The sequence below is a fragment of the Clytia hemisphaerica genome, unplaced genomic scaffold, assembly GCF_902728285.1.
Source record: "Clytia hemisphaerica strain Z4C2 unplaced genomic scaffold, Clytia hemisphaerica genome assembly, whole genome shotgun sequence".
NCBI classification, from domain to species: Eukaryota; Metazoa; Cnidaria; class Hydrozoa; order Leptothecata; family Clytiidae; genus Clytia; species Clytia hemisphaerica.
Window position 1 is genome coordinate 1,305,570 of NW_027103979.1, and position 13,060 is coordinate 1,318,629.

Sequence of the window (13,060 nt, forward strand, 5' to 3'; positions counted from 1 at the left end):
AAAATGTAAATATTCTATTAGTATTCGATTAGATTCAATAATTGAATTTTAATCGTTCAATTAACTTTGATTGACTTTGATTGACTTCGATTAATTGGATAATCGAAATCTTCGATTGATATCGCCTGGAAAACATAGTACCAGAAATCAAATTTTATTGGCCAGTGTTGTCGTTGGTATCAAAATTTTTAAATTGATCTTGCTGTTGGTATCGGAATTTTGTTGACCTTTATCTTAACTGTGTCAGAATTCTGCTAAAGAATACACCTATTTCCTATTAGCAGATTCATGCAAAAGTCACGAAAAAACGTCGAGTAAACAAACTTTGATTGGCGGAGGCATGCAAAGATTACCTCATACTCTGGACATTTTGAAAAATATGCTTGTATATGCAATATTTCAGCCAATCAGAGACTTCCTCGACGTTTTTCGTGACTTTTTTACATGAATCCGCTAATAGGAAATACGTGTATTCAAATTAGGTATCAGAAATTCCAGTAATTTTTTTGTTGCTTTTGTTTCGGAAATTGCGTGTCGTCCACTAGGGGGGTAACGGACTATAACTGGAACGGGCCATTAAAATCAATAGAGCGTGGTTTACATCAACTACAGTCAGATCAAAAGCTATCAAACAGTGTCTCTAAAAAATTATGCAATCAGGGATTTTGTGTCTCGATAAGTAATCTTTTACAGTGCGTATATTAATTATTTTGTTGAATCATCGAGTAATCCAGTGTAATCCAGGGGGTAAAATTACTTTAATTGATCTAGCGATCGAAGTCCCTGGTTGGGAATCTTTATTTTTTGACTGATGATGGATGAAGGTATGTACAACGAGTGTGCCAAATTTCAAAATCCCAACCAGGGACTTCTTCCAAAAATGAAGGAAATGTAAATAAGAAGATTTCAACCAACGAAGGAGCATGTTCAAATATGGAAACAGTAATAAACATCCTTCCATCAACTTTTCTCTCCCCACGGAATAAAGCACAAAATTGCGGCAATTCATTAAAAATTCTAATTCCTAAAGGCTAGTTTACACTGAGCCGTAAAATTGACAAGATTGTGGAGCAAGATTAGTTTTAATGAAAATGGGGCGTGGCAGCACGGGGCGTTGGGGTGGTGAGGTGGTGAAAGGGAGAAGAAAAGGGTGCTGATAGTGTAAATAAAGCCTACCGCATGTGAATTATTCCTCCCCAGGCTCCGTTGTACTTACTTTCATTTTCTCACTCGCGCTGTCAACAAAGTCATAAGGGAATTGAAAAGTCTTGTTATTTGTTGGACTCTTTGCGGTTTTAATACACAGCCTCTGGAATATGGTTTGTTTACATTTAATGAATCCACAGTAGCTTCTCTCCATCATTTATCTTTTTTTTCCGTGTGAACGTTTGTTTATATTTTTTTAGAGACACTTGTTTGATAGCTTTTGATCTGACTGAACTAACTGTCATCGGCTCGAACTTGAGATGAGTGGTCATATCATGGGATGGTTGACTTTCTGGTCTGTATTTTCACTTACTGCTAAGTCTCTCTTGACAACAAGTTTGTTGGAACTACCTGGAGGTCCTACCGTCAATTGGGGTTACTTTCATAAGTGAGCCGATTGTCGTGCCCAAAAAAAGATTTTCTTCAATTTCTCGAGTGTTACTCATATTTCATTCAGGAATTTTTGCTCTATTCTTTCGCTCGCTCTTTCATTCGTTTACTCGTTCTTTCGTTCGTTCTTTTGTTCGTTCATTCGCTCGTTTTTCAGGATCTTTTCCATCAATGTCTTTCATCATCAGGTAGGTCCAATCAGCATCCAACTTGTTTTCTGTGAGATTTGCGACTATGTTAATTGAATGACTTTGGATGTTTCGGTAAAATGATGGCCGAATTGCTGGCCCATGTTTTATCAGACTGTCCCAAGTTAGAGCCGTTGACGATATTGCAGTGTGCAATAGGACTGTGTGATATCAGTAGAAATTAAATTAAGGAAGCTGCTAATTTCTCTCTATTCATTCCGAGAAAAATCTTTTGTTTAATTTGTTTTCAAATCTGTAACATCAAATCTTTGTGGAGATATCACACTGGTGGAAACAATCAATCTTATCACCATATTTTCTAATTACAAAAAAAATTATTGCAACAATAGCTCTATCACACTGGTGGAAACCACGCTTAGCTAATTGATATCAATCGATCAATTACCGTTGTTAGACAAAACTGCTAGCGTCAGCACCCCTTTGGGTTGGGGGGTTACAGCCTAAATTTTACCAAAAAAGGAGGGGGCTGGAAGTACGTACCCCTTGTTGGGGGGACCTATGCACTTTAGGGGAGCTAAAATCTCATCACTTAGTGTTGGGGCTGAATAATTCAACTTAATAGTTGGCTTCAATTTCTCAAACTGAAGCTCGTAAACCTGAAAAATGTTTGCGTTTTTATATATTTTAGATCATTCAATTTCTTGAAGAAGCAAAAGTGGGGGAAGTTGTGATCGAGAAATTCAAGTGTGCCAAGGTAAATTAATTTTATTTGTGGATTTTAGGAATTCCTATTTCTGAGGTTTCTTTGTTATATTTGATTTTTCCACACAATAGTGTGATGTCCAATATTTCTGTCCACTTTTGACAATTATTTTCTTATCTTCGAAACGAAAATAACTTTATTTATTTACTATTTTTCCGAAAATGAGAACACGAGTAAGTCAAAGGGAAAAGAAATTGAAACATATGTAGTTTAACTCGAGACAGCTTTCACACTTTATCTTATAGTAAATGTCGAAGGAGAAGCCCTCAAACGAAAACAAAATACACCATACTTTCGATACTCCTATAATAAAAATAATAAAAAGTATAAATTATTTTCAACTAACATAACACTTTGCATAAAAGTCAGTCAGTGACAGATAAAGCATCTTCCACACTTCTCTTTAAATAAATATTGTTTTCATTCTTCTGACCATCAGTAATAGGTTTCAATTAAAACGAGTAAACCACTTTCTTTGAACCTCTTCTTTATGATAAAACACTTCGAATTTCGTTCTCCCCCGGACAAAAACTTTCGAACCCCGGTGGTCAAAATTGGGTGCCCAGACTGCCTCTGAAAACTGGGCTGTTTGAAAGAAACCGTAAGGAGTGGAATTTCGAAAATCAGATTAATCACGTCTTGTATGCACCCTCGCAATCTTGGAAATCATATAAATTGCAATTTGTAAATACTGTATCACGTTTGACGACTGTGCACCCTAGCACGTTCAACATCAGAATAAACTAAATTTGTGAATGAAGTGTTTTAAAGACTGTGCGCCCTCGCACGAACATGTGATTTCATTACTTTACTTGATACATAGAATAATCAACGTAACTATTATCGAATTATGACCTGTAACCTTTACGAGGAAAGTTGCTAGAAGTTACATGTTTGAGGCTAAGTTCGACGTGTGATTAAAACTATTTTTGGCTACCCTTTTGATTAGCACGCGAAACTCTTGAAATCTGAATAGTTTACGGAACGCTCATTTTGGTCAAAGTCTACATTTTTCAAAACGCCTCAACTAATTTACGGAACGCCAACTCTTTCGGCAAAACAATTTTCTCTCAAACCGTAAATAAATTCATTTATTTTCTTATCTTCAAAACGAAACTAACTTTATTTATTTACTATTTTTTCGAAAATGAGAACACGAGTAAGTCAAAGGGAAAAGAAATTGAAACATATGTAGTTTAACTCGAGACAGCTTTCACACTTTATCTTATAGTAAATGTCAAAGGAGAAGCCTGTAAACTAAGAGCATGTGTGAGAGAGACGCCGTGAAGGTTGACAGGTTTGACTTATACGCCTAGGTTTCTAGAGATAAACAATAAACTATCAATATCCTCTGATATATACTTATTCTTTACACACCAACTGTTTTCCATCTACCATGTTTTGAATCAATCTATCTTTCACGCCCATATTGGCAGCAGCCGATGCTCCACCGGATCGTAAGCTGTGTAAGCCATATAATTTCGAATTCAACCCAATACTTTCAATGTTAACACGAATTGATCTCTTATCGAAGAATAGCTAATCGGAACGTCCTTTTTTCGAAGAGTTTGTCGCTTGGTGCTACTTATGGCCCTGAAAATAAATTCATCAGAAAGAGCATTAATACCGACTCTATTGATATACTGTATCAAATTCATAATTGGACAGAGCTCAGTATTAGTTCTGGCAATCATAACCCAGTGACCTTCACGGTAAACGTCAGTTTTACTTTTCTCAATGAATATCATAGCATAGTCTTGAAAAAATTTTGTCCGACCTTCTGATATTTTGGCACTCGGAGAATCTCAAAAACCCAGCGAAGGAGAGTATCATAATAACTTTCATACGTAAGCTCTTGATGGATAATTTTTTACTCAAGAAACGACAAGCTATAGATAATTGCTCTACCGTTAAAGCCAATTAATTTTTAGGCTTATGTTTTGATATACGTTTAATTGCCTCTAAAACATGTTTTACCATTGAATTGCCTGTGAAATTTACATTTATGAGAGAATGGAAATACTTGATTGCGGACACTGTTGCCTCTATTGATGTGAAAGATTTGCCATTCTGAAAAGAAGCTACAATAAAAAGAATAATGTATTGCACTTTCGTCGGAAGAGGATTAATCTCTCGAAATTTGCTGCACCATTCTAACCACTTCTTAAAATAACAATTATATTTTTTCAATGTATTTGGTGCTCTCGACTGAGTAATAAGATTGGGAATCATAGTAACAATATCTTTTAAGTTCTGGTCCTGAACATCAAATTGAGATTGTATTCCTCGAGACAGTATCGTGTCTAAATAAAACAATAACATTCTCACTGAGATTAGTCTTTCTCTATCCTCAAGACATAAATTGGGTTATCGTAATGTTCACTCCCCAATAAAGAATGCTTAAATTCTCCTAAAAGGAACAATTTTGAGCTAGATGAAAAGAATTTGTAATCTTTAATAAAATCCTTGAAATTTTGATTATAATCTACTAGAAAAGGCCAAAATACAGCAGATGGCCAATACGGTACAATAAGAACACCCTTTACGGGTCCTTTACAAGCTAAAAAATGCTTAACACATTTCGCTATCAGATATGTTGGGGGAACCATTAGACAAACTTCGCCTGACCAGTCAAAAGAGAATGCATCAACCCTCATAGTTCCTGGGCACCAATACTTTGAACAAAAACGTTGACATTTCGCATTTTTATTATCTGCAAAAAGGTCTAGAGAGAATGGGCCCCACTTCTTTTGAATGTATTCAAAAAACTCTGATGATATAACCCAATCATCGTAATCTATACTTTTACTAATTTCGTCCGATAGGCTATTTAAGTCCCTAGAGATCCAAGTGACTTTAAGCTTTATCCCTTTTTCTCTACAAAATTCATATATGCTAGTAGCGAGTTGTTGTAGATTAAGTTTATTGCTCCCAACTCTTACAATAATAGCGGCACTAAAATGATCTGTGTGCCACAACAAGTTTCTGCCTTTTATAAGCACATCAAAAGATTGAATAGCATGTAGAATAGCCAATAGCTCCCTGAAGGTAGAATTTTCACTCTTCTCCTCGAAATTCAAATTGCGATAGCAAATGTGTTGTTGAAATATGGCTCCTATTCCCGTGCTACTTGCGTCTGAGTATACTTTTACAAAAGGAACTTCGTATTTGATAATGGGTCTATTGTTTAGTTCTCTAACATTCAGTTTCCAAAAAAGCAACTCATGAATAACATTGTGTAAAGATAAGATACTGAATTTTCTATCCCATGAGACTCTGCTTTCAATTGCTTTGTATAAAAAACGTGTTTTTAACCTTACAATCGCTCCCAAAACGAACTTTGTTGAAATAATCTTTCCAGCAAAACAAGCGAGTAATCTAGCTGTCACATTCTTTGGAGAGTCAAGAATATCGTTTATGGATGCGAGAATAGAAGAGATACGGTGCTCTGTGATCGAGTAAGTTTTCTTTGTGAAGTCTAAAATAATACCCAACCATTCCATAGAAGTAGACGGTTCCCACTGAGATTTCTCAGTATTAGCTATGAATCCTGATGAATTTAAAGACTTTTTGACAAAATCCGAGTTTTCTTTAGCCCTTTCGTCTGAATATTCTATCCCCATACCATCGTCTAGGAAACAAGCAATTTTTATAGAAAAAGATCTCCAATATTTAACGAGAACTCTAACCACTTTCGTGAAAATAAAGGGAGCCGAAGTTAAACCAAAAGGGAGGACTGTGTATTGAAAATACTTTTTTGAGCCGTCCTTGAATGTCCAAGAAAATCCAAGAAATTTTTGAAAACTTTTGTGAATATCTATATGAAAATAACCGCTCTTCAGATCGAATTTGAATAGATATGCCTCTGAATCCGAATCTATAAAATCTTCAAATATTTTCCAGTCGTCAAATTTGATCTTTTCTTTCCAAACAATTCATTGAGATAGCTCAAGTCTAAAATTAGTCTCTTTTTGCCTCTTGAATTGTATGCTACAGATAAAGGGCTCGTACAGTAAGGCTTGTCTCTGTTGTCTACTTCACAAACAAAGTCATTTCTAATTAGATCAAGAATAGATTCTTCAACAAATTCGTTTTCGGCTAAAGCTTTTTTGTTGTTTTTCATGTCATAAGAAGGAGGCATGTATCTAAATGGTATACAATAACCAAATTTGATAATATTGAGAATAAATTCGTTAGCTTTCAAAGTGGATTTCCAAAAGTGTGAATGCCTCTTTAAACTACCCTTAACCTTTAACTTAGGTTGAGAAATATTAACATCTTCCATACCTTTCCTATTAGGGCACGAATGTCTCCAATGGCCAATCTGACCGCACTCGAAGCAACCATTGACGGGATGTATTGGATTCTGCAAAGATACGATTCTTGGAGAGGTTGCTTGCTGTGGAATAAAAAATCGTGGTCGTTGAAACGATGGAGGTACCTGATTGAAATTCTGTTGGAATGATGGCACCCGATTTTGCTGAAAAGGCTGCAACTGAAGTTGTTGACGATATTGATGTGTACGAGTTGTGTTTGACCTGGACTGCTGCTTCTTTTTCTGCAACGCTCTACTCTCGGCTTGACGGATACGTTTATCGTCATCGCTATCAGATGCTAGTTCGTCCTGTACGTATTCATCTACAGTGGCCCAACCGCCCGGAGATTTATCTGCAATACGGATTACTTTCTGACGTTTTGAGATTTTCTCTTCGATGTCTTCTAGACGACTGGCCAACCTTTTCTTCGAACCAGCTGCAGAAAGGTCCCTGGCTTCGTCAATTGACTCTCTGATATCTTCCAAGAAATTATAATTTAGCCTGTTGTTTTTGTATTTAAAAAGAATCTCTGATTTTGCCTTCTTTCCTTTACTGGAAAGTTGGATGTCCATTTTCCTTTTGATATCCTGTGTATCCTCTATCAGAGAAATTAAATTTTGTTGAAAAGCACCAATCTGAGCCCAAGGATTCTGTGAAGGATCAAAAGCAGGGATAAAAGTGTGATCACCTGTTTCACTTGTGGTGCTTGTGTCCTCTGTGTTTGTAGACATCTCTAAAAGAGGGTTTTTCGACTTCTGGCCCTTCTTTGTTTTCTTTGGAGGACGGTTCTCGTCTGCCATGATTCTGGTTCTGCTCATCAAGTTGCTAGAAGTTACTTGTTTGAGGCTAAGTTCGACGTGTGATTAAAACTATTTTTGGCTACCCTTTTGATTAGCACGCGAAACTCTTGAAATCTGAATAGTTTACGGAACGCTCATTTTGGTCAAAGTCTACATTTTTCAAAACGCCTCAACTAATTTACGGAACGCCAACTCTTTCGGCAAAACAATTTTCTCTCAAACCGTAAATAAATTCATAAAGACACCTAGTATTGCATAGATTTTTAAAAATATAACCTGTGGTTGCAAAGTGAAAGATTTGCTGAGAAATTGTTATTGACAATAAGCGCACAAGATCTGTACCTTAATAAGTGGATTAATTTTGGCGTGGATTTACTTTGGCAATTGGGCAAAATGCGATTTTTGGTGAGGATTTAATTTGGCGAATGATGAATTTTGTAAAATTTTGCAGGATTTAATTTGGCTAATGTGAGATATGGTTAAATTTGGCGAAAGGCACAAAAACATTTTTTTTATTCATGCGTTATAATGTGTTATAGTATCAGAACAGAAAAAAATGTATATACATAACATAAGATGGCTAAATAAAGGTAAAAATAGGTTACTAAAATGTACTTACATACGTAAGATCCTGCTAAATGGAAGTAAAATTATTTTGGATAAAATTTATATACCCAACACGAGATCGGCTAAATAAAGTCTCAAAAAATCGTTGTTTTTAAAAAAAATGTTTGCGTGGATTTAATTTGGCGAATGGGAGATTTTGATAGATTTAGCTTGGGTTTAATTTGGTGAATGACCGATTTTTAAAATTTTGGCGAGGATTTGATTTGGCAAATTTTTGCAAAATTCGCGAAATTCGCCAAATTTAATCCACGCCTGTCCACGCCAAAATTAATCTACTTAATTAAGTAATTGTTTTTTATCTTTTTGTTTTCTCTTAGGTCACGCTTGACAACATTCACCACTTTACAAAAGAAGATTTCTTAAACATGTGTTTGCCGTTGGGAGATTATTATTTATTGCATAGGAAGTTTTGTCAAAAGCAAAATGAACATGACAGAAAAGAGATTCTCACCAATTTGGTGAAAAATGTCCGAAGAGATCGATCTTCAAAAAATGTCAAGCATAAATCTGCCCCATCCTCCTGCAAATGGTACAACTACGATCCTAAGAAGGATAGATACTGCATGGTTCGTAGTGAGACAGGTGGTGGTGTACATAGTAAATCCATCCCACTCAGTGAAGATCTCCAAGAGATAACTGCAAAATTGAAAAACTTTTTCTTCCCCGGGGGAGTTAATTCCAAAGATGAGCATCTCGACTATTTCGGATGGTCTGTTGCCGACCAACAACTAAACGAAATTAAAGATCCAATTGACACTGAGAATTCTGTTAAATTCACAGTGGAAAATTTTTTGAAAATGAAATTTTGGCAAAAACCAGTATTTGTACTGAAAACAAAGAAACTCTCTTCTCAACAATTTATACTCAGAAAATATCACAATAATAGAAAGAATAACGTTGATGACAGTGACTCATCAGGATCTGATTTCGAAATTCCAAAGAAAAAGCCAAAAGATCAAAGGATTCAAAAAACACAACTGAAAGAAGCAACACCACCCACACCTCCATCATTGTTAAACAATCTTAATTGTCCATCATCGTCACAACCGCAACAGCCACCAGCATCAATTCCTGGAGGGTCATCAGAAATTCGATTCCAACAAGACTTGGAATATCTTGATAGTCTGAAGCAGGACCAACTGAAAGAAATGGTAAGTTTTCCAAAACTGTAAAAAAAAAGTTGTTCTGCTCTAAGGATAAGCAGTGTCAAAATGCCTTTTTTTTATATTTGACATTCATTTTCTCACCTGTTGTCTTACCTACCTTAAAAATGAATTTTTTTCCACACCCCCTGTGTATTTGGTATCCAAGAGTACAATTTTCAATCAAGCTCCTTCTTTACATTTTTTCTGAAACTACTTTGGACGTAAATTGACATCTTTTCACCCACAAGCGTAGTTTGACAGGTTGCTAAAATAAAGGCAATCTTTGCACAGATGGGGCCATTCAAGAAGTACGTTCGTTGCTGAGGGGGGAGGGGGTCAGCCAGAAAGCAAACAAAAACGAACAGGGGGAGGGGGGTCAAGTTCGTCAAGTGTATGTACGCTTTTGAAGAGGTGAGGGGGTCTAGCTTCAATCTTAATTTTATCGTAAACAATTCTTTCTTTTCTTTACTGATTGCATTTTTTATATAAATCACAGAGCTGACTAGACCATAATTGTTATAATGGGCGTTCTCTTATCTATTATCAAATGTAACAAAAAACTCTTTGAAGTCATATTGTTTAATTTTCCAACAATTATCTTCAAGACAATTTTATAAACTCAAAATTCATTATCATTTTAATAAGTGTAAAATTAAACCTTCAAAATTGGAGGGGGATCAGAAATCTAAGATTAAAAACGAACTTACTGAGGGGGGGGGGGTACTTTGAAACAAACGCCGACGAACAGAGGGGGGAGGGGGTCTAAAAATAGGTGAAAATGGACGAACGTACTTTTTGAACGGCCCCATGACAGAATAAAAGTTAGATTATAAGTCAGATGGATTTTTCTCTAATGTTTGTATTTTTATTTTTCTCGATGTTTAAAGACATGTGTCTGCCAATTACCCTGTCCCCTAGTTGGCCCATCCACTATAGTTATTCATGAGACAAATCTCAAATCTTATTGATAGTAAACTTTTGCCTTTTTTCATTTTAGAATGCAATCAAGGAGAAAATGCAGAGTGAAACAGAGTCTCTCAGAACCTCAATCGAATCATTGCGAAAGAAAGAAAAAGAAAGAGAAGCTCGGCAACAAAATCTTCTACTCGAACCAGAAGACTCGGAAGATTTCATTATGGTTTCTGTGATGCACATTGTACTTGGGAAAATTCAACGAAAATTTCCTTTAAATTGTCAATTAAGACATGTTTATGATTGGATAGGCTCTTTAGACTAGGTTAACTTTTATCTTAGTTTACCTATGCAGTTGAATTCACCGCTTCCAAAAGCAGAATCAATTGATATTTGTAAAGGGACGCTACTTCGTATGATTGAAACCAATGAAGAAGTTGCTGAGCATGAGTTGACCTCATGGACATCTAGTATTAAGAAGATCGAAGAGAGACGTGAAATGCTAGCTGATCACCTTGTGCCCATTCCTAGGAAACTTATTACGCACGAGCGAGCGCAGCGAGCGAGTGCGTCCCTTTTTTCAACGGCGGGCGGGCGGGCGAAAAAAAACCGAAATTAACCCGAAAATCAATACTATGCGTGTTGCATTTTCAAATCTTTAACTTTTTTGCAACTTTTCGAACGATTCGAACGTTCTACGTACAAACTCACTAAGATGACTTTACATTTACGAAGTTGTATTTTAATATGGTAAGTGCAACCAACTATAAGAAATCGGGAAATAGGCGGCAAAGTCAGTAATCGGCAAATCGGGATTTCTCCACGACAACAAGAAACTAAACAATCAGTACGTGCTTGACTTCCTTCGTTCAAAGACGTTCAAAGAAGAAAGAAGCCGTCAGAAGTTGATGTAAACTGAGCTGCTTAGTCCCCATACAATCGAATAATTGAAGACTGAAACAAAGTAAGAGATAACAAAATGTTAAATTCATCTCCTACTATTGCTGAAAAGGTATATACTTTCGGGTTTCTCTTTTTTACATCATTTCTGTAACTGTAGTTTTCTGTGGTTATTTGTATCTGTAATATATGCAATATGGGAACTTCTTAGAGAATTTTTTTTAAAGTTTTGCGTTTACTTTTTCCTCTGGAGATGCTGTACCCCATACCGATACCGATATGCAATTGTCGCTGTTACCGAAACCGTTCAAATTTTAATAGTAACCACCCGAGTAAGTAAGCAACCGACCAAGTAAGCTTAAAGGTTACACAGACAGATTAGTTATTTTCTCTTATTATAGACTTTTTATAAACTTGTTGCGATTGCGTTGATACTTTTGGGTTTCTTTTTTTTTTTTTGAATCATTTTTGTAGTTTTTTGTATCTGTAATATATGGGAACTTCTTAGAGAATTTTTTTTAAAGTTTTGCAATTACTTTTTCCTTTGGAGATGCTGTACCCCATACCGATACCGATACCAATATCCAATTGCCGCTGCTACCGAAACCGTTTAAATTTTAATAGTAAGCACCCAAGTAAGTAAGCAACCGACCAACAAGTAAGCTTAAAGGTAACACAGACAGATTAGTAATTTTCTCAAACTGCGTGATTATTATAATTATAGACTTTTTATACACTTGTGTTGTGATTGCGTTGATACTTTTGGGTTTCTCTCTTTTTTTTTGAATCATTTTTGTAGTTTTTTGTATCTGTAATATATGGGAACTTCTTAGAGAATTTTTTTAAAAGTTTTGCGTTTACTTTTTCCTATGGAGATGCTGTAGCCCACACTGATACCGATACCGATATCCAATTGCCGCTGTTACCGAAATCGTTCAAATTTTAATAGTAAGCACCCAAGTAAGTAAGCAACCAACCAAGTAAGCTTAAAGGTTACACAGACAGATTAGTTTTTTTCTCAAGCTGCGTGATTATTGTAATTATACACTTTTTATACACTTGCGATTGTGTTGATACTTTTGGGTTTCTCTTTTTTAAATCATTTCTGTGGTTTTTTGTATCTGTAATATATGGGAACTTCTTAGAGAATTTTTTAAAAAGTTTTGCGTTTACTTTTTCCTTTGGAGATGCTGTACCCCATACCGATACCGATATCCAATTGCCGCTGTTACCGAAATCGTTCAAATTTTAATAGTAAGCACCCAAGTAAGTAAGCAACCAACCAAGTAAGCTTAGAGGTTACACAGACAGATTAGTTTTTTTCTCAAGCTGCGTGATTATTGTAATTATACACTTTTTATACACTTGCGATTGTGTTGATACTTTTGGGTTTCTCTCTTTTTTTTTTAATCATTTTTGTAGTTTTTTGTATCTGTAATATATGGGAACTTCTTAGAGAATTTTTTAAAAAGTTTTGCGTTTACTTTTTCCTTTGGAGATGCTGTACCCCATACCGATACCGATATGCAATTGTCGCTGTTACCGAAACCGTTCAAATTTTAATAGTAAGAACCCAAGTAAGTAAGCAACCAACCAAGTAAGCTTAAAGGTTACACAGACAGATTAGTTTTTTTCTCAAACTGCGTGATTATTATAATTATACACTTTTCATACACTTGTTGTGATTGCGTTGATACTTTTGGGTTTCTCTCTTTTTTTTTGAATCATTTTTGTAGTTTTTTGTATCTGTAATATATGGGAACTTCTTAGAGAATTTTTTAAAAAGTTTTGCGTTTACTTTTTCCTTTGGAGATGTTGTACCCCATACCGATACCGATACCGATATCCAATT